Source organism: Anas acuta, chromosome 2 (genome assembly GCF_963932015.1).
Source record: "Anas acuta chromosome 2, bAnaAcu1.1, whole genome shotgun sequence".
Lineage (NCBI taxonomy): Eukaryota > Metazoa > Chordata > Aves > Anseriformes > Anatidae > Anas > Anas acuta.
In genome coordinates, this window is record NC_088980.1 from 33258697 (window position 1) to 33281770 (window position 23074).

General features: G+C 35.6%; 2 long non-coding RNA genes across 3 annotated transcripts; both read left to right on the forward strand.

Moving 5' to 3' along the window:
- Window positions 1–1138: 1138 nt before the first annotated feature.
- On the forward strand, window positions 1139–9116 carry LOC137852428 (uncharacterized). The gene is made up of 2 exons (XR_011093822.1): window positions 1139–1882; window positions 9032–9116. It is a non-coding gene; the product is annotated as an uncharacterized lncRNA (long non-coding RNA).
- Window positions 9117–10575: 1459 nt separating this feature from the next.
- On the forward strand, window positions 10576–22386 carry LOC137852427 (uncharacterized). Of its 2 annotated transcripts, none has more exons than XR_011093821.1 (7): window positions 10576–10736; window positions 11313–11435; window positions 11834–12066; window positions 14315–14441; window positions 19069–19211; window positions 19442–19569; window positions 22216–22386. It is a non-coding gene; the product is annotated as an uncharacterized lncRNA (long non-coding RNA). The 2 variants fall into 2 exon arrangements; XR_011093820.1 differs by having other exon boundaries at window positions 11834–12057; window positions 22216–22385.
- Window positions 22387–23074: the final 688 nt, after the last annotated feature.

Consider the following 23074-nt stretch of genomic DNA (forward strand, 5'->3'; position numbering starts at 1 on the left):
TCAGAGCAGCATTAAGTGAAGGGCTATGTTAATAAATCATGTTTATACTTGAAAGTATGTTTATTACTGTTTACTCACTTTAGTTCAGACCTTTTAAAACTTAATCTGATAAAATTAAAATAGAATTAAATTTGTATGTACTATAGGACAATTCATTTCCACTTGTGTTTTAATCTTATAAGTAACTCAGCCAGGATAAACCATTGCTGGAATTACCTGTTACTCTATCACTTTTTTTTTTTTTTTTAATATTAAGTATTTAAATGATAGGTTTTAACTTCTCATTCTGCCAGACAAGAAGAGTGAAAGTCAAATGAGGCTAAAACATTTCAAACAGCAGGATTGTTATTTTTTTCTTTTGTGGAAACATACTGTTTATTAATTTTTGTTCATTTGATCTAGCAAACTTTCATCAACATGTTGGGATTTCAAAAGATGGAAAAAATGGACTTTGATGGAATTGTGGGGAAAGTTCTAAGTGAACTTCTACAGATGAAGATTTTACAGAAAGCTGTGAAGTTTTTACAAAGAGAGCATACAATCCTTGAGATTACAATAATGTTGTCAAATTGCACCCTGCACATGGGCGTTTCAGCCTTCATATACTCATTTATTTTGAAGTATCTGAATTTGGAGGTTGTGGAACTGGGAAATTTGAGTGAAAAAATCTGGATAATGTGGAACAAAATCCCCCACTAACATCAACCAAAGTTAAAATAAATAAATATTTTTGCCATCAGTCAGTTCTGTAATTTTTTTTTATTATTTTTTTCCTGAAGGGTTAAGAGATTAACTATATACACCAGAACCATACATAATTTATCACTTGATTAATTATGTCACTTGATTCCACTTGAAAATACAGAAACATTTAAAAGTGTTTGGTATATAATGTTGTCTTACAATTATAGTTAAAACAATTCCTTATAAGTATATTCATCCTTTGTACGTATATTTGGTAGAACAGAATATTTATTACTGTTCTTTCCAGAGGTGCTTTTTTGTTGTTTTCAAGATTATGGTGTCAAGTCATAGCTATAAATAACTGTAAACTTGGGAAAGGGTGTTTGTTCTGGAGGATTTAATCTTCTTTTAATATAAATTCAAACAAAGCAGTACCTGATCACATTACTTGGCTTGGCACAGCTGCTTGCTGGCTCGAGCGCCCAGCTGTCTTCAGCATGGGCTCTGGTCCAGCACACAGGATGCTTTATGCATCTGCATTAAACAGTGGCCACAGAGAAATGAAGAGCAGCACAGAGCCATCCAGCTTCCAGGTGAGTGCCCCAGCTGCTGGAACATTTCCTCAGACTTGTTCATGCTTCACCTGGTATTTCTGGCAGACAAGCAGCCAGATCTGCAGCACTGTAGAGCAGGGGCCAGGGGGCTGCTGATTAAATCCCCCTGAGGTGGGGATGCTGCTGAACCAAGGTGTGCCCCCACACAGGTGTGTGCCTCAGCCCTGCAATGTGAGCAGTAGAAGAGGAAGGCAGCCCTGACACCAGCTGCAGGTTTCATGGTGTCCCTTCTCTGCCGCTGATCCAAACATGCACCATCACAAGTGGGATTTAATCACCCCAAACAAGCTACTTTAACAACACACTTGTTCAATTCTGTCTGCTGACCAAGCTTCATTTGAATATTATTTTTATTCTCTACTGGATGACCAATTATTATTTCTACACTTACACTCTCCCTCCAAAAAAATGTTCGGGTCAGCTGGTCCTCCTAGCTGTATCCCTGCCATTTCCCTGTGCTCCTGAAACATGTGTGTACCTACAAGCCTTGCTGGGTTTGCAGAGATGCAAACAATTTGGAGATGGACTCAGCCTCCCTGTGGGTGGTTTTATTGGCTTGCGGGAGCTTGGACCTGTTCTTTTTGGTAAGTGCAAGGAGCGTGTACTTTGGATAAGGTGTTATTTTTACAGGCAAATATTCTGAAACAGACCCAAAACTTAACACTGTTATTATTCAAATAATAATTATTATTTAGAAAATGTAGAAATTTACTGTTCTATTTGATGTGGTTGGAAACAAAGCCTCCGTGTGTATGCATGTTGATTTTTCTTGCAAATATGTGACTTAATCTAGGTAATTACAGAATGGGTGTAAACTAGATTTGAACTAAATCAATGACACAGGCTTAATTCATGCAGAAGCCTTGCAAAGTTGTTAATGCATTTAGGGTAAAAATCCTTGCAGTACTGTAATATCCAAAGCAAACCTTCCCATGTCCTCATACAGTCAGGATTCACTAAAACGTAACTCGAAGTGCCATCACTCCTTGTAAAATCCCTTATGATTCACACTAAATTCCTGATAATCCTTGCACAAAGGTACAAAGCTTCTCCAGAAAGAGGTGAATGGCAGTAAGGACCTACTGCCTCTTTTCTCTCTTTTTTTTTTTTTTTTTTTTTGTACTTCTTTCTTTCTTTTATTTTCTTCTATGGGCACAGGATGCCCTGAAGAGTCCTTGGCTGTGGGAGCTGTGGTTTCATGTCACCCCTTCTCAGGGCTGTATGCAGTTTGTCTGGTTTTGCCTTTATCTCAGGGAAGGATTCCCTGCATACTTGGTATATAAATGGAAATGTTGCTGAGAATGCTTGAGTAACAGCTTTAAACTGCTAGTTAAAGTGTGGTAATTATCGTATTTACATAGATCGTAAGTAAGAAGGTTGAGGTTAATATGGTTTTGAGGCAGTGATTCCTTCCTTAGTGACTTGACTGACTTGGTGCAAAAGCAACCTTTGTAGTGCACTTCTGAGCAATCATTCTGCACAGTGAGCTTGTTGATTTTCCAGGTAAAGTGTAGCCAACAAGAATTAGATTTCAAGCCTGAGCCACTCCTATTCATTCATTTTTGCGGGCTGAGTGTTGACAGAAGATGTAAAAGTACAATAATAAGCGTCAATAATTGTGTTGTTTTTACTGTCATTGCTAAAATATTTTTTCAGTCTCTTCAGACAGTATTTACCTTTAGGTTTTACAGTATTAATCTGGGGCTGCACCAAACAATAGCTGTCAGTGTAAAGTTAATTTTTTTGTCAGAAGTTTCAAGGTTCATGCTGTTCAATGTATGATATTTGAATAGTGTCAAGATATTTCCAAGAATGAGTTTTTTATACTTCTGAATAGGAAATGTGCTGTATGTTTGGTTAATATGTGGGTAGACTTGCATGAAATCCAGAGCACAGCAATGATTTTGTTTGTGATGGGACTGGGGATTTTGACCCTGGGGAGGACCAAAGGAAGTTCAGCCTTTAGGGTACACATATGAACTTCTCAGATCTTAAGTGGAATTCTGAAGTGCATGTTTTAAATGTGTATCACAGCCAGTGACAGAATTAAAACTGAATTTCCTTACTGGCTATGGAGAAGTGTGTGTAGTTCATCCTGCCTTGTTCAGTCCCATCTATTTTGAGTATATATATGTGGTTTTCCTGCAGTGAGGTTTCGTTTATTTTTAAAGCACATTAGTAGAAAGGTAGAAGACTCAAACAAATTGGTTTGATAAGCCCTTTCAAATTTGATGGTTTGTATTTAAATGTCTTCTTCAGCTACTTGTATTTATCTCCACACCCCAAGTGACTTGCAAAAAAATAAATAAATTTAAAAAAAATTACTACTTTCTCAGAGGTGATAAACATTTAACATGTTTAACAAAAGAACAAGCTTTACAAGCACGTTTCTGTTTGTGCTTTGATGTCCTTTAGAAGAAGGTGATGGAACTCTTCCTTCACAGCTAGCATGAGAATGCATTAATATGCCACAGTTTTTTTTTTTCCTGCTGTTATTATTTTTCCAGAAGTGCTCATCTGTGGATGTGGTTAATTACTATAAGTATTAAGAAAGTACAGCTGTGCTATAGAAAAGGACTGTTGTTCTGTTGCCTAGAACATGCGACAGATACAGATTCTTAAGGTAATCTAATTAAATGTAACAATGAGTCGGAGTCAAAACATACTGTTTACTTAGTGAGTTGGCAAAGTATTTGAGTAGCTTAAGTTTGATGCTCATAATATCCTAGTTAATGATAACATGCAGAGATAGTTGGAACTTGTTAAAACTTGTTGAGAAGGTCTTTGTTTAACAGAAGAGTTAACAGTAGCAGCATAAAAGTAAGGAGTAGTATTAGCTGGCCTAGATGGCTATTCCTCTTAACAAGCTTCCTGAACAAAATACTGTAATAAGTTGTTTTCCTTGAATATCTATATCACTGATACACAGGTATTGATCTTGCATTGTAAATTAAAAATAATCTGAAATGTTAAGTAAATGTTTCAGTTATTAACTCAGTTTCTGTAAATAATAATCACTTAGCTAACTGATCATTGCTCATCAGTTACAATAAGGAAGGAAAGAAGGTCAAAGAGCTGTAGGTCCCGTGTCCTGCTCTAAACCCCACGGTAACAGAAGAGCCATGACTATTCATCTTCACCATTTCTGCATGTGGAACTCCCTCATGTCCACAGCCTGTCCTATTTTTTTGCACTCCTCCTATATCCTTTAGAGCTTGGGAAGAGAAAATGTTCTCAGGGGTGTTGTGGTCACTTTGTTTTGAGCAAGAAATAACATAAGGCATCTGTTGTTTTTTTTTTTTTTTCAAATATAGGCAATAAAATTGTTTTGAAAGGCCTTTCTCAGGTCTTTTTACTGATCTGATACCTCCTGTCTCTCATGAGTGAGCCATCTTGAGAACTGTTGATGTGCAATTACCGCATCAAGGGGTACGACACCTTTAGCGTGGTTTTATTTTTCACGATTCCTGGGGATTTTTCAACACTTAAGGATTCTGTGTGGTAGACAATTCAGAAACACATGGTGTGCGTTAATAAGCTACGTATAAGCTGCTTTCAGTTATTTTTATCTACTTCATCTGAGGAACAGGAAATTAGCTTGCAAACCATTTAAGTTAATACATTCACTAGTTCACAATTCAAGTTTCAGGTTTTTCAGAGAGAATTAGGTTTCTTGTGATGTTCACAAGAAGGGGTTCACCTATCTTTAAAGAAAATACTGTATGTTGCACAAAAATTGTGTTTTATTTAAGTACTTGTCTCTCCTGGAGATACCTTTTGAAGTTTCCAGACTGGGTCAATAAGCTCACAGGGTAGAGTTAAATGCTCACATTCTCCCACAAATTAAGCATGTTACCTTCACATTACAAAGTATTCCACTGTTTCAGAGAAGAACTCAAATCTATATATGTCAGCCTAGCCTCTGTATTTTCGTTCCTCCTTTCTTTCAAGTCATAATAGGAAATGGTTAATGAAAAGTACTTTTGCCTCAATATTTTCCTTGGGCTGGCAGGGAGGGATATAGCTCTGTATCTGTGGTCTCTGGTGGTCGTGCTTTAGAGGAATAGCAGATCTATACATGTCAATTTCTAATTTTATTTTTCTTGACACCATTAGGGGCATGATGACCCTTGAAGATATTATCATGACATTATCTTTCCAACAATCTGAGAGAAACAAACTATAAGCAATGTTATACAAAATATGATTTGTGTGCTTCCTGAAAATAATCATGGTGACTATGCTAATATCTCTAAACATATTCCTGTAGTCATCTTGTGTGCATTTAGAGAGATGGTTTTTAATATTATAGGAGTTAAAGATGATTATTTTGAATGTAAAACCAAAACTCCGGATCCTGACAGACCTCTTGTCTCAGTTCTTTGTATAGCATTTCATGACTGCTCAGGTTTAGAATCTGTGTTCAAGGATAGTACTTATTTACATAAAACTATTTTTCATTTATTATTTAAAAAAAAAAAAAAGAGAGAGAGAGAGAAAAAAGAAAAGAATTGTGTATTGCTTAAATTACAGTTTCTATCTAGGTAAGCTATTGGTAAATTAAATGCCTTGAATACTAAGTACTTTGGTAGTACATCACAAGTGTACATAAACTTTAAGAATATGACATCACTTGAAGCTGGAAACTACAAGGGCACTATGGTTCCTTTGGAATAAATGTAATTTTTGTGAAGTATCTCATTTGCACAATCCTCAAAGTCTGAAGTATTGTGAGTCCTCAAAGTCTGTTTGCATTTTATGATGTTCAAAATGCAGGTTCTTTCCAGGAGTTTCCAGGAACCATAGCTAAGAAGTAAAAAAATTATTTGACAGTTTGAAGAAACTTTCTGTTCACCAACATTCTGTATTTGTACTTGACTGCACAAGGCATGGAGAATCTCATGGCTGTCATTTGCATCCAAGCTCTTCCATCAGCAGTGTGGTATACAGTAAATTGAGTAGCTAAAACATGTTTCTGTAGTGGTATATATTCTTCTAAAGCAGGAACAATTAAAATCTAAGATGAATAAAGTTGATTAGAAACAGTTTTTCAAGATACAGATAAGGATTGCTCATATGCAGAGCCTGAGTCAATGATATCAAATTATTAAGAACAAAGTAAGCACATAAGATGTTCAAACAGGCAGTCGTTTTGAAAGACACAAGGAGAAATCTTACATATCTATTATCATCCATGATAATAGATCCTCCAACATCCTCCAACAAAGTATTGTGTCCAGGTGTAATCATTACATTTTAAGAAAGATGATCCTTCAATAGTTATTGAGGATAAAGAAGAAAAGGCTGAGAACAGACAAATCTTCAAAGATATTAAAGATTTCTGCATACAGGAAGGAAATAGGTTGTTCCCTACATCCAGAACAAAATGAGCTTAATTTAAAGTGCAGAAAGTTCAAGTGTAATAAATGAGAAAACTGCTTTATGGGAAGAATAATGAATCACTAGATTGCTAGAAGAACTAACATGCTCTTCATTTCTGAAAACCTTTCAGGGAGGATTAAAACAACTTCTTTTGGAAATGGAACGGGTATAGCAGACATTGTCTTGGAGCAGGAATACAGACTTTATTACTCATGTTTTTTAGACATGCACATCTATGACATTGTATACATAACAGTCAACTCAACTATACTATATTCAACTATACATCAACTTTGTAACATAGTATAGAAACAAGGAAGCTTACTGAATGAAGGCATACATTAACACAACCATAAATTAGAATGCTTTTTTAATTGTGAGAAGGCTTGTTTGTTTCCTTATTCAGTGAAATTTAATGCTCTAGGAAGAGTTACATTGATGACATTGTGATTGATGGCTTATATAACACCCTAATGCAGTCTCCAGACTTCTTTTTGGAGAACACAGAAGAAAGTTTGAAGCCAGCTCCAGTTTTTCAAGCACAAATGATCCTTAATGCCACAGAGATTCAATTTAAATCTTCTCTAGATAAAAAGGCTGGTGATGGCTTTTATGACCTTCGATGAACTCTTGGGTGATATTTTCTTAATGTCTGCCCAAATGAAAAGGATAGCAGACCACCTGAAAATAGAATATTATCAGGTTCATTTTCTTCTCTTAGACTTGAATCCAATTAATTGTAAGTGGCAAGAAGTTTATTTTTAGTTACACTCTCACTTAATAGCATGTCATGAAGTCCCAAGCCTCATCTGTTTTCTCAGTTACACAGTTTACAGAAGTGTAGTCCCGATGATTTCCAAAGGATTACTCATGCTTTCACCCACTTCTGCAACTGTGAGCAGCAGAATGAAGTTGTCCTTTTTATGCAAGGCTGATTTAAATTTGCTGAATGTTTCTCTCTCTGTGTCTGTGCTGTGAGTTTCTATCTTGGGTGTCATACTGAATTCTGTAGCCTGCACGTAATGGAAACTTAATATTTTAGGAAGATAAGAAAGGGAATATCCACTAAACTGATGACCAGAATCGTGTATTTTAAGAAAGAATGTATTTTATTCATTTAGCTTTGAATAACTTGCAAAAGACATGTAGAATCATGGAATGCCTTGAGTTGGCAGGGACCTTAAAGACCATCTGCTTCCAACCCCCCTGCTGTGGTTGCCCAAAGGCCCATCCAACCTGGCCCTGAACGCTTCCAGAGATGGGGCATCCACAGCTTTTCTGGGCAGCCTGTTCCAGTGCCACACCACTCTCTGAATAAAGAATTGTTATTAATGCAGGAATCTGCAAAATTTTGTTTCTTTTGCTTGTAGTTTGGAATAAGTGTTTCAGTGTTGAAAAGAAATAAAGAAATATAGTTGCTCAAGAAAGTGTGGGATATGAATGGTTATATTAATGGTGTGGTTTTTTTTGTTTTGTTTTGTTTTGAAAGGAATTGAAAAGAAAACGAAAGGTTAAAATATATTCTGAATGTTATGTTCTTAATTTGATCCTAGAAGTGCTTATAGATTTGATTTAAAAAAATAATAATAATAATATTGAATAATTTCATATTCCTTTTGTTTTTGAAATTATAGCTGCTATATTCTAGGATAACCAGATTAAAAATATTTCTGTTCTCAGGTTAACAAAATTCAAGATAATCCCAAAGTAAAACAATTTTTGTAGTTTTACTTTAAGCTTACTTAATACCAATAGTTTGCTGAAATAGTTAAAATCAGTGAGTAAAACTTCAGAAGTTCCACTTCAGAAATGAGAAAAATATAGAAGGCTACAAGCAAAGCCAATTCACCAATGGTTGTATCTGATTCTGAATCCAGAAAAAGGGTGTTTGGGAAATCAGCCTTTTGAAGTTCTTTTACATCAAGATGTTGGTTTTCATAGGCAAGGTTAGAAATGTATACAGCTTTTTTTGTTTGTTTGTTTGTTTTGTGTGTGTAGCATTTGTATTGCCATGAAGAGAATGGGGCAGTTTCCCTCACATCTCCCAGCTACCTCATATGGGCATGTTTAATTAAGTATTCATACGTGTACCTTTGTGGCACTATCAGAAACTGAAGTATTAAATAGTTTAAATGCTTGTCTTTTGGATTGGATTTTGAGAAAATTGATTATTTTGTGTGCTTTCTAGGTAGTGGTGGTATAGAGTTGGAAACAAGTAATAAGGTCCAGAAGGTATTCCTGCATGCTAGGCCTTCCCCCTGCATCCATCTATCTGTTATAGCAGATATATATAGCAGAAGCTTGTTTGTACCAAATGTTGTTGACACTTTTATCTGTACTTTCTGTTTCAGAGCATCACTGATGATTGGACTAAAACCCAGTGGAGACAGATTAATGGGGAACAGATGGATGTAGAGCTCAGAAGGTTTGCCAAGGCAGGTTCCATAGCTGTCTGCTTGTACAATTTATCTGTTTTGGTGCCACCCCTTCCTCACTCTTCCCACCCACTTTGATGTTTCAGTGGATTTGTTGCTCATGTCCAAACTGAATGTTCTGGAACATGTTTTGGTTTGGGGCTTCCCTTTAAAACTTTATTCTTCTGGCTGAGTTTCCAATCCATGCGGAGGAGCATGGTAAATCCACATTGTCACTTTTCGGAATAGTGGCGGTGTGTGAACAAATAATGAAAGAATAAGAAATGACCAGATGAAAGTCATCATTTTTAGAGACAAATGGAATTTGCAGAGGTTTATCTGCTCTAGTCCTAACATATCTCCAGAGTAGTTGGGTTAGCTTCATAGATTTGGCAAAGACGCTCATTTTTTTTTCTGAGGGAAGGCACTTTGAAGTATTTGCAATGTGTTATTGGTAGTAGTCCTACAGAAGAGAGTTCCAATGGGACAGGCTAAGAACAAAATAAAAATAAGAACAGAAGCACCCCAGATGATTTGGAGGACACTAAAGGAGTAGCTGTGATCCGCAGACAATATAAAACTTGAGTACTGAATTAAGAAAGTCTTGAACCTAATGGGTATATTTCTTCTTATTCATGTATGTATTTCATTCAGAAATACATAAGTTTCATTACATGATAACAGGAGTCATATGCTGTGGTAGGGGTAATATAAGCAAGAACAAGACTGAGATGGCTGTGTTGACCTTCTGCCTTCACATCATTCACTATGGCATATATGTCAGATCATGGAATAGGGAAGATGCTGATAACTGCCACTGCTGGTCATAGGCTGATCACTTGTGTCCTGTTCATCACATTCAGGTGTACACAGAACTCTCGCTTATAGCCAGAACTGCAATTCACAGAGGGTTATTAAAGTTATTATACTTTTATCTGCAGTGATATAATAAGAATATCACTTAAGTTGTTGGAACTGCGATGGACTAAATGGCTCTGATCCAACTGGAATTATAAAATCATTGTGTTAATAGTTATTTATTATTTAAAGTATCATATTGGAAAGTAAATCTTCAGAGCTTTTACTTTATCTACTGACTCCAATACAATCTTCCATAGACTTATGCTGTCCCAAATATCTGCATTTGAAACAGGAAAATAGAGCTTTCTGACAAATCTCATCATTTTTATCTTATCTATCAGCAAGGTAGTTTTCCTACTAATCAACAGTAGAAACAAAAATCTCTTTACCTTGAGGGTGGCCAAACAGAGGAACAGGCTCCCTAGAAGGGTGGTTGATGCCCCAGGCCTGTCAGTGTTCAAGAGGCATTTGGACAATGCCTTCAATAATGTGGTTTAATTTCTGGTTAGTTGTGAAGTGGTTATGCAGCTATACTATGCGATCTTTCAACTTCTCTATTCTAAGGTGGTTGTTAATAATAAGTAATTATTGTAGCTATTTTTATCCTGTTCCATAGGAAATATATTCTTTGGATAATAAGGTTTGTGTCTGGGATGCATGTAGAGGCTTGGAGTTAAAGGTGAACAATCTGATATCTCTGATATCATCCTTAACGGGAATATTGGAGCAGCAAAATTCTGCAGTCAGAGAGACATGATACCAGGTCAAGAAGGTGATGGGAGTAAGTATTCAGTTAAAGACACCCCAGTAATGGTCTTTCATAGTCTACATATCAATGCAAAAGTACACTCAGGCATGTGGTAGTGCTGCTGCTGCCAACCATTCGATTTGGAAGTGGAGCAGTGATTCAGCATTCAGACAGAGCCATCTCAAGTATTGAGAAGAGAATCTGTTGTCTCTGCTCACACAAAATGACCCGACTCCCTGGGGGCACTCCCTGGGGGCATACCTGGCTTGCTAGATTAGAGGTTTGTTCAATAGGTGTTTCTCTCCCTGATGAGTTTAAGAGCAGCACTAAGCATAAAGGGTTCTCTGTTTTGTCTGAGACAGGAAATACTTACAAGTAATAATTCATATTAAATATTTAGAAGAAAAGTAAACAATGTGGCTAGAAACTTTCCTGGATAGCAAAGAGAAGGCTTCTTGATAATGACTGGAGGAAATGAGGGGCAGAGTAAAAATGAAAAGTAAGGAAATAAATAAGCCACCTGAAACATCAGCCTACTATTAAATTCTTTAGGAATTAGTTTTTAGGGAGACTATTGACAGAGGTTATAACTAATGTTGTTTTTTCCAGATTTTTGCAGAAATCAGCCAAATGTAGGCTGTCTTGGAATTTTCTTATGGAGAAAATCACAGGAACAGAGCTCCTTTAATAAAGTCAATTGAACATCTGCTTGAAATTCTAGATAAAAAACAAGTAAGAGCTTAATAGAAATACTATTCATATATCATTAGTTGCTCCTTTCATATGCTTGGTTAGATAAAAACTTTTTTCATGAATCTTTGTTAGTGAGTTACAGTTTCTCCAGATGTTAGTCCTGTGAAATTATATGCATGCTAAGTAACTGTACATATTCTAAGAAAATTCCTTTCTTGATGTAGGAGTTAATGAAATTACAGCTCTCTAAACTTATGTTTTCTTAGATTTTTTTATAATTCGATAATATGCTGTCCATGTGCAGCATTTAAATATCTGTTCTGTTACGATATACAGTAATAACAAGATAATTTATTGAACTCACTTTAGCCCTATTTCCTCTGATATATTATTTTGATTAGTGCATTTTTTTTTTTTTTTTTTTTTTGTCTTTCTAGGTTCAGCTACAAACAATACTGAAAAGTAAATACGTGGTGTATTTCATTGAACAAATGAAGGTTGACAAAATAAATTAAATGTGGCAGATTCTGTCATTTCCATTTGGATGGAAGTTCAATGCACGTGGGCTCATCTAGAAAGTATTTTCACTTTCTCTGATGATATCAGAAGCCATTTGCCTGAAGATGTACATAGACTTGATGAAATCAATACGGGCTTCAGAGTAAGTAGAGTAAGTGTGTTATGTTCATTTATGTCTTGTATTTGAGTTATATAGAGTAATTAAGTAGATATTTTTAAACAATACCATGTTGAAAGTTTAGTTTGAAAATTTCTTTGATAGGTTTGTTTCTAACCCATTGAGTTAATGTTATTGCAGAAAGTATACTTAGGTGTAGTCTGCATTCTTTATTATTAAAATTAAAGTATTTATTTGCCTTGTTTTCCTTTCACATGGACTGGCATGCAAACTGGCACATTATCACAAACCTCAGTAGTGGAAGAAGTTCTGTGGATCATTCCTTCACATGACTTTAATATCTTCTTTGATATTTGAAAAACTAACTCTTTGTTAGTTTTTTAATCTCCTGGAGTTGCACAGAGATATGATATTTCTCAGTTAAGGAAATCCTTGCTGTGAAACACTAATTTATGACAGTGATAGCTGAAATATAAGGTTATGATATATTGCTTATTAAGGACCAAAAATTATAGTAGGTCAGCCTAAGCATTTTCACTTATACAGAATATCAGGTCTTAATTGTTCTTTCTGGCCAAACAAAAAAAAAAAAGCCACTGAAGCCTTGAAGAGTAAAGAGAGTAACTTGCATTATGAATATACCTATAATTCAATCTACATATGTCCGGGAAAATTCTGAGGGCTCACTTTTCACTACATGTGTTTCTGAAAAGCTAAGTTATGATAGTGATCATTTCATAGGTTCTACGTTTAAAACATCAAATACATTTCTAATTGTTTAAATCTGCAGCGTAAGCAATATGGGCTGCAACACATCTAACTATACACCTACAAAAAAACCCCTACATTCACACCTTTGCATTAGTTGAAAACCTTGTTAAGAATGATGATTAATGATAATTAACAGGCATGATTTTCTTCATGATGCATATTTAAGAAGGCATGGGTCTTTCACACATAAGCAGAATTGTCATACAAGTTAATGCTTTTGGTGCAATCTGTCATGTTGTTAGAAGAGATCTAATACTATAATCAAAGCAGTGTTTGTTTTTCTTCAATGGCTGTTCAAAGAAGAACTAAGTTGCCTGAGTTCCTTTTTCGTTTTCTTCAGGTTCATTGTAAACATTGTGAAAATAAATGGTTGTGGATTTTCTTCTTTTGTCATTTAAAAAATAGAATTTTAAGCTGGTGAGGTGTCTTCTTCCACTTCCTTTCCCCTGTGCTTTCTTTGTCCCTTTATACCAAATGGTATGAAATGGCAAAATGTGAGGGGAATTCCACCCGCTGTAACTGATTTCCTCACAATTCTGTATGGGAATGACACAACAGGAACAAAAACATGATAGAAGTTACCACCAAGCCATCGATACATGAAAAATTGAAGATTTGCAACACAGGTAAAATTTCCAGTATGACCGTGAGTTGGAAATACAGTTCTGGAATAGTTGGGAAATGATGAATGTTGAGTCATGCTTGCTTTTTGTACAGTTTTGAAATTATATGATAATATTTTTGTTGTTCATTGCTATTTGAGATACTGGACTTGTATAGATTTGTATGATTAATTACATTTGAGGTATTATTTTGTTATTTATGAATCACATGATGTAAAACTTTTTCAAATGTCTTCAAAATATTTTTTTTTGTCAAATTTATTTTCTCCCACACACAAACTTGTAGCTGGGAGTCTTTATTTCTCACTTGCAGCAGATTTGTCATGCATGTGGTGTTTGTCTTATTTCCCCTGCAGACAGGCATGTAATTGAGCATTTTGAAGCTTAATACTTCTAGTGCTAATACCAGCATTTATTTTTGTGTTTGTTATTCTTCATACATGAAAATGTATTTTTGGAGTCACTTCACTCTCTCATTACAGTGGTTCATTGGGTTTTGCTTTTTCAAAAATTTCTTTTATCTATAAATATCTGCCCTGTCAAAAAGAAATCTTCCTGACCCTTGTTTCCTAAGTCTGGACTCTATGGAAGAGTTGAAGAGGAGTTTCCATGTAGTCAAATGTACTTTCTCAGAGACTTCTCTGGTAGCGTTCCGTTCTTATAGACTTCTTGGTCTGAAGGAGTGAAAAGAGCTGTTTTGAAAATATGTAAAGTTTGCCACTTTCCAGCTGTTTCTTACAGCTGGATCCATTGTTGGTACTTAAAATTAAAAGTAGACTGCATTGTTCTGTTTCACTGTTTCATCTGATTTCCTCCTTAACTGGAAGAGAGTTCTTGGTTTTAGGGAGCTTGAAGGCAATACCATTAAAATTTCTGTTTTCTTTCAGACTTCCTCTTTGGGAAAAATCCCTGCGTGGATATTTAGAAACCAAGCACATAATGTTTCCTCACTTATATTTTGTTTCTTCAACAGACTTGCTAGCTATTCTTCCAATAGGAACACAGCCAGAACAGGTAAACTTCTTTGCATATATTTGTACTTCATGTTGTCGATAGAAGGATATATTTCCAGGTAATGATGTGAGAAGATAGTATCATAGTATCACACTTTTATTTTTGAATGTTAATTTGAGTGTTAATTTACTTATACAAAATATTCATGTTTCTGAAGTAAGGCAGTAACTATTTCCTGACAGCTAGGAGAGGTACAAGGTCTTCATCAAGGAGAGATTAAACCATCATTCTGAGATATTAGAAATCTTGTGCTGTCTTTTACTGGAAATTTAGCTGTGTATGATTTGAATGTGTATAGATCATAACTTTGCAGGAATTAGAAGTGGAAAAGGCCAATAATATCATCAAATCAATTCTGCTTCTGGTGCCGACTGATCAAATTTCAGAAATGTTATGCATAGTGGTGATAAGTAAGACTGAGAGATCCATGGTCTTTGTTACGTTGTTAATGACTTTACTGTTGACCATTAATGTAAGTAATGTTTTTGTAGCTATCCTTGTTTTCTCCCCTTCAACAATAATCTAGTAGATTTTGTGACGCTTTGAGACAAATTTGTATTAAAGCACAAGTATATTTCATTTCAGGACTTCTATACTCCACATGCCAGATATATCTACATGTCAGATAATATTCCTGGCCTCAGTGATGATCTAGCTATGGCCATTAATTCTCTGAGTACTAAAGCTATTGGTGTGTCTCAGGCAAAGTTGTTTTTTTTTTTTTGTTTTGTTTTGTTTTTTTTTTATGAGGGATGAGACATGTAACAGAAGAACTGATATTTTCCGAGGATGAATTATTTGACAGGCCTAAATGTTGAGCCTTTTCAGACATGATCGTAGATTCTCCCATCTGCTTTACATTACTAAATCTTACTGACTTGTTTCATCCATTAATTGTTCTATGTTATATACAAGAAGAGCAGCCAGACAGTCTTCTGTTCTACTTGTCAGGAATAGACCACGCCAGTGTGTAGACAGTGATCTTCAAAATCTACGGTCTTTGGAGAGGTGTGTTGTTACACAAGGCATTTATACCTAAATCAACTTTTTTTTTTTTGTGAAATAATCACTAACAATAATTAATAATAATTTCAAGACATCTTGGTTTCATATTGAGCTTAGACCTTCAGTCTCTTTGACAACTGACAATAGTGTCATTAGCTCTATTCACTACTTGCTCTGTGACTGTTTCCACCCAGCTTTTCCCATAAAAAACCTCCTGTGTAGTAATCATGTAACAGTCAGTGTTGCTGTGTCAGGCTGTACCACCAGAGAAATCAGAAATACTCTTCTTATTTGTTTCATCAGCATAAGTGTTCTAATGCTATCAAAATACCATTTAAAAAAAAAAAAAAAAATCTATTGTTTTTAAAACTTACAATTGAAACGCTGTTAATCACCCCATCATTTGGTGCATTTTACTTGCTACGATCAATTGAATGTGAAGAAACATTTTCAAGAGGATATAGAGGAATCAACAAACACTGCCCTTGGAATGTACAGCAGAGAAAAGGGGCATGTTCCTTTCCATGAGGAGTATGATTGCAGTGGTCAGGTATATTGAGTTATATGAAATTTACTTAATGGATTTTCCCTTCTTTGGGATGTAGATTAAATGAACTCTTACATTGGCATAAAATGTCACTTTTTAAAATGGAAACTTAAAAAAAAATCATTAAAAAAATTACAAATATCTTTTCCAAATTTCAAAATATTATCACTACTACATTGCTCAGAGCTGCCTAATAAACTAATAACTTAATAATCTAGTTGCCTTTTGTGTGGAAGCTTATAAAGAAGTGTAGAGAGTTAAGTGTTTAGGAGCAATCAAAAAGAAAAATTGTGCTGAAAGCCACAGAACATTGAACCCATACTAATAATTTATACTAATGAACCCTATGGTTAAACGTTACTTTCCTCATACTTCTATCTTCTGCATTTCCACAACAATTTCATTCTCCTTCTCTCTAATCCTTTAAGGCACACCTCTCCAGACCTCAAGCTCTCTCCCATGTCCCCTATCAGCTGAACATGGGTTTAGCTGTTTTTGAGCCTCATGTTTGCTAATTGGCCAGCCAGTACGCGTACTAACTGGGTAGTGGTAGGTCAGAAAGAACAGATCAGCAGCTTCTGAGACAATAACTTATTGTTCTCACAACAGTGCTGAATGGATAAGCATTCACATTGCATAAAATCAATGTTGCATGTAGTTCTAATGATTGATTGTCTCAGCAGGGAAGCCAGAGATTGAATGGGCAAATATATGCAGTTTGCCTCTTAGAGATAGTTTCTCCAAGACACAGCTACATTTGAGTGCCTGGAGACATAGGAAAGACTGTATTGTCTGTGTTTACTCTGTCTCTGCAGAACAGAAAAACTCTAATCTCTAAGACAGTAGATCTGTGTGCTTCAATCAAATGGATATGTAAAGCAAAACAATGTCTGGTATCCCAGTAATTGGGAAAGGCTCCTCAGAATTAAATCCTACTGAAGAAACAGTGTGGAAAGAGAAAATGGGGAAGAAAAAAAAAAAAAAGAAGAAGAAAAGCAAACAAATAGAAAAATCCTCGCTTCAAGTTTGTAAAGAATGTTGATATGAAGAACATCTTTTATAAGGATTAAAGAGATGAGCTTCTTATTTTGTTAATATAAAACATAGCATTTATGCTATGTGCTTAGATTTATGCCTTTTTTTTTTTTTTTTTTTCCTTCAAAAAGTCTTGGTTGCTACACCTTGATGAAACTCTATGCAAAATAGTGTCTCTACGTCAGGAAGGTGATACTGGCCTATGAAGAAAACCAGAGAGAACTTCTTGACTACTCAGTCTAGGTTGCACATACTTGTCAAAAATCTGAAGGGTTTCAGATGTAGAAATGGGATTCACTAGGCTGGAAGAGAAACCTAGGGAATGAGTTCTGAAGGATTAACACAAGAAATAGGTATTCATAGGTGTCTTTTTGCATAATTCAGGGAAAATTAGCACAGTGTGAAAATGGTCTCATAAAAGAATATTTAATAATTTTAGTCTTATAGTAAATTAACTGCTCTTAGCATCTACGGGGAGGGGAAAAAAAAAAAAAGAAAAAGAAAAGAAATAGTCCTTTTGCTTCAGTTTCTGTTATCTCATGGGCATTTTGAGTACATCTTGATTGCTGGGTTTTCCATGGGACGATTCTGAACTGAGATGAAAGGTACAAAGACTACCAGAGTTCAACCATGTTAGTGTAGCAAGAACAAAGTATGAAAGCAGTAAAGATATAAATATTAAACCCATGTATTTGTTTAAGGAAGCAGAAATTGATGGTTTTTTGAGTCAAACCAAACAGTTTACTTCTAATTTTATTTATTTTAGTTCCGCTTCAGAAGAGTAGCTTCTGCTGTTTGAATTTTGTTTCACCTTTGCTTACCTCCACTTCCTTTGAATACTTAAGTAGCCTGGATTTCTTTTCCAATTTAGAAAATCTGCCACATTGGAAATACAAATAAGAAACACACCTGTAAGGAGAGGAAAATCTGATAGAGATACCTAAAATTATCCCTATAATAGAGGAGATGGACAAAGATTCATCTTTTGTTCACTGTCATAATATAAATGCAAATAGGCACTACCTGAAATAATTATGCAACAGAGTTTAAAAAAAAAAAAAAAAAAAAAAAAACACTTTCACACTGTGTGCAGTTTAAAATACAGAACAATTGGCTACAGAATGACAGAAGTATAAAAAGAGGTCAAATAAATGGTTAGTCCTATTTCAGTTCAGTTCATGGCTATTAAACATGATGATAAAATTGGTAGAGTGGTTTGTGGTGTGTGTTTGTTTGTTTGTTTCCACTGGTTTGAGTTTGGTTAGTTTTTGTTTGTTTTTGTATGTGTTTGTTTTGTTTTTGTTGTTTTGTTTTAGTAAATCCTGTCTGATGTGTCAGTGGTATATTATGGTTTATATTCCCAGAATATCCATCTCCTGGGCTTGCTTTATGTTTTTTGTTTGTTTGTTTTATTGTTTTTTTTTTTGTTGTTGTTGTTTGTTTGTTTTTTAAATAATTTCTGCTAGGTTCTATGAAAGACAAATGGTCATCCACAATGAACCTTTGTGTGATGCAGCAAGGCTACGTTTCTGTGGTTGCCGCTGGTTTTGTGACTTCAAGCATTGTCTCTGTCACATTGTCTCTGCTTTCTGAGTGGACTGAGTGCTGGGGACTTTAGGACTTGTTCTGCTTTAAAAAGGGTGGGCTAGGAACCCTGGACCTTCATGCAGATGACATCTTCCTGCCATAAAGAAGTGGAGCTCTGATGTGTTTAAAACAAACAAACAAACAAAAAAAAAAACCTTTTGGGATACTAGACAATTTCGTTCCAAGTGTTGCTACTGATATATCCTTTATAATTGCATTGATACTTCCTTCATGATGTGATACAGAAAAATAAGAAGTCCAGTGAAATTATCTGCTGGTTTTATTTTTGTAAGCATTTTCAAAACGCCTGGGGATGCTTTGAATTCAATTGCATCTCTGCAGAACTTTTGGTGGTGGTGGCAGTACATGCAAAGATGATTCAGAATGCAATTAGGGACAAGAAAACAAAGTATTTTTTCACTGTTTTTTTTTTTTTTCTTTTGTCCTTTACAGACCATGAATACTGAATCAGTAAAATATTGCAAATTTCATCTGAAGTCTTCTGTAAATGCACTAAGGGAGTAGAGAATAACATTATATCACCCATGTAATATACTACGTCAACATAACTTCCTCTTCAAGATGTAGTAATAAATGTGAGTAACCTCCTGGCCCTACAGGAATGCAATTAAAGCTTTGCTCTTGAAATCTGGGTCTTGTTCAAGTCCCACCATGTGAAATCATTGCACAGCATGGGCCAGAATTTTGGTGGGGCTCATTTTTTTCAAGAAGTCTCAGGGTTCCAGGGTTTCCCAGTGTTTTTGAGACAGGCCTTTTAGTTTCCACTGTACCACATCATTCTCCTTCCTTTGCTTCCTTTCTTCAGTGTTGTCTCCTGGCCTTTTCAAGACCACCTCATCCCTGCCTCAGTCCTGTTTTATTGGTGGGGTTTATGGACTTGTGCTCTACACTCGCTTTCATCTTCAGTTCTGGCAGTTGCCTTGGCTGTACTGAGTGAGTATACCTGTCTTTTACCATGTGAAGAAATGACCTCATTATACTTTCCTCAGAGAAGCAGCCACCAGAATTTCCCTTTTTTACTCTTGTTCTTTGCATTTATAATGCATGTTTTAAAATTTAGTTCCTTCTATTTCAGCTGTAGGCACTCTTTGTTGCCCTAACTGTACAAACTTTTCTATCCAAGTTATATGCTGGACAGTAGAAAGGTTACTAAAAACCAGTGCCCACCAGAGAATTGCCACTATGCCTGCTCTGCTAGCACAAACTTTCCTAGGCGTTTGCTTTTGGATCTTGTGAGACATGATCTGGGGAAAGATAAACCTTTGTCATCTGATGACTGGTTTTGTATTATGCACTTGTTTACATCTAATCAAACAGTAAATATAATATATATATATATATATATATATATATATGTATATATGTAGAGATAACCAAGATTTTCCTTGGGCAAAACATTACACTGAAGTCATCAGTTACAACATTTATCACTGTGAACCCAGGATATGCATATACCTGTGAGCACTAAAATGTACATATACACACAAGAATATTTGCTGTCTAGTGGTAGGAATAGATTCCATAGATGGGAATCCTTACAGCTGGTTTAACATAGTAAATTAACTACTCGTGTAAGTGCCTAGCTATCACTTTCTGCCATGAGCATAGGTATGCCTACACAGAGGTTTTGTGACTACCAGTTCCAATTTAAGCCATATGCTTTGCTAGTAAGCTACTGAATGTGTGATTGGTGAGAAGCTGTGAAAAGCATGGTACACAGTAAAAAGTTTCATATGGTTTTGGATGCTGCAGGACAGCCTGTTATCTCTTTCTTAAAGTACATGTTTATGCCTTATATCTTAATGCCAGTCTCTCAAGGAAGAAGTTTAATTTTTAAAAGATCTAACCATATTTTGCATGTTGCACTCAGTGAGTTAATATCAAAATGGTGTTCTGGGGCTGAATTAATGATGCCAATTTATTCCAACAAAGTGTTGGAGCTGTGTTTTAAACTATGTGATGATGGTCTTTGATTTAACAGTGCAGAGCTTGCTTAAAAAGAAGTTGTAAGTTGCTTTGTTACTTGAAATCTATGCTCTTGCCTTGATGCTTTTCACTGATTTAACCAAGACTTGAGAACAATTTGATTCACTGAATTCATTTCTCAATATATTGAAGTTCAGTAGGGCAAGCTGCAAGGCATTGTCAGGCTGTCTGGAGAGGCACAAGTATAGAGTTGATATCTGGGACTGCTTTTCTGAGCAGTAAACACCCGTGATTTTTATAAGATAGAAACCTAGAGCAGAACTGGGCCTCACATTGGTGCTTCTGCGAGCAAGTTGAAATGGAGTCTACCTGCTTATCTATTAAAATAGACCAGCATTTTGGTATTTGTATTATTTTTTCTTTACCTATGACACCATACTCCTTCGTGCTTTCACAGCAGAAAGACACAGAAGTCTGCTAAAGTTGGAAAGCTGTTTGCTCAGGCACATCTCCTCTCACCAACCAAACATCCTGCTTCAGATGGCAGGGCTGGGTGGCAGCAGCAATTAGCTTTTTTGTCCTTTGGGCCTAAATTTATGACAAGCAGGAAGCAACATCTGGTTATAAGGAGGTGGTTAGGATTTGATGTTTAGAAGATGGTTAGGATTCATCTGCCTCTGCAAAGACTGTCGCTAGAGAGGTTTCCATCAGCCCTCTTTAATCCTACGCAATGTGGGGCAAAGCCTAGCAAAAGGATTGCTTTTTCTTCAAATGTTCTGTACTCGTTTTCTGAGGTGAAATCTTCCTAATCCAGACAATCTTAATGTCGTGAACCTTGGGGGATCTTTCCCCAGCTGTAACAGGCTGCGAGACACAGCAACATAGATGCAGCAGTAGCTGGGCTCTGAAGGACGCAGCAGGCATGCAGCATTGCTACAGCATTCTGAGAAAGGCCAGTTGTAAACTGGTCTAAGACCCTAAAGCTGAGTCTTAGCGAACATTGGTGGGACAATATATTTCCCCACAAGTGCTTTTAGTGAATTATACTATTAGAAGAGTTGTTGTATTTGTGTTCCAGAAGTTTGAACTAATGGTTAAATTAAGGGAAAAAATAATAATAATAAATTAAAAAATAATAATATAAAAGGAAGAAACAAACACTATGACCTCCAAAGGCAAACACAACCTTGTACAAGAGCATTAAACAACCCCAAAAATCCAAGTCCTTAAAAAAAAAAAAAAATAATAATAAATGGCCATTTCAGCAACGGCAGGGTGTAGCATCTGACTTCCAGACCCTGCACAGCTCTGGCAATATCTTTTGGTGGTTCGTGGCAAGTGACACTGCAGCAGGCTGCCTGCTTAAAGTATCTGTAGTACCTGTCTTGCAAGCCCTGCATTTCTCAGCTGTCTCCTTTTCCTTTGTGTACAGAAATGTTACTGAATGCTAACAATCAACGGTTCCTAATTAGCTCCTTTTGCTTTGAAGTAAGGTCCTTGTTAGCTTTGACTGACACTCTTAATTGTGACTCTCTTGAGCTCTGTTTTTAAAAATGTTTGCACACATCAGTCATTTGATTTAAGTGACTTATTCTTACCATGTTTAAGTACTAATCTGTGTATCTGGATTATGGGGTTTGTTTTCTTCCTTAGACCCTGTGCCATGGTTGTCCCTGACATTGAACTGATCTGTGAAATTTTGTTGGTTGTTGAAAGGTTTATTGATATGTGCTTGTTCGACAGCAAGTTTAGCACCTTGTATACTCTCTGCAGGGAACTGTTCTTTAAACAGGTGAGGGTCTCTTTGGGCTTCTGGGTTTGCTATGTGTTAATTAACACATAGGCACTTGGAAACAGTGCAGCTGGGCATTGTAGAATAATTGTTGTTTGTTTTTTTTTTAATTAATTAATTTATTTTAATTATATGGTCTTTTTATTTTTAAGATACTTTAAATCACCTGCCCATCCCTACTTTACCATCAGATATGAATTTAGAATAAAATGCCCTTTTCTCTGACCTTGGTACATTTGTAATGCATTAATTTCATGTTTAAAAATTGTAAATCATTGTATAGTACCTGAGATGGCTGAGCTAAATAGTGTTGTTGTTGTTTAAAAAACAACAACAACAACAACAAAAAAAACTACCTCTTGGAGAAGAGAAAAACTTTAAAGCAGGGTAGGAATTATTATGAATAACAATTAATATATTTTGTTTGGATGAATGTTTGTTTAAACATTTGCCTGTGAATACAGTGGAGGATTGTTTAAAAAAATAAAATTAAACAAATAAATAAAGCAGTGCTAAGTAATTATTATCCTAGGAAGACTTTATATTCAGAATAACTATCCTAGAAATCTACATTTTTTTTATGCTCTTTCCTCACCACCATATGTTTCTTCAAAAAAAAAAATAAAAAATAGGCTTTTATTAGGCTGAGTAACTACCTGTGTCTCTTGTCCTTTAATTTTGGTGTTTGATGTAAAATATGTTGCTAGTCTACCCAGTCTT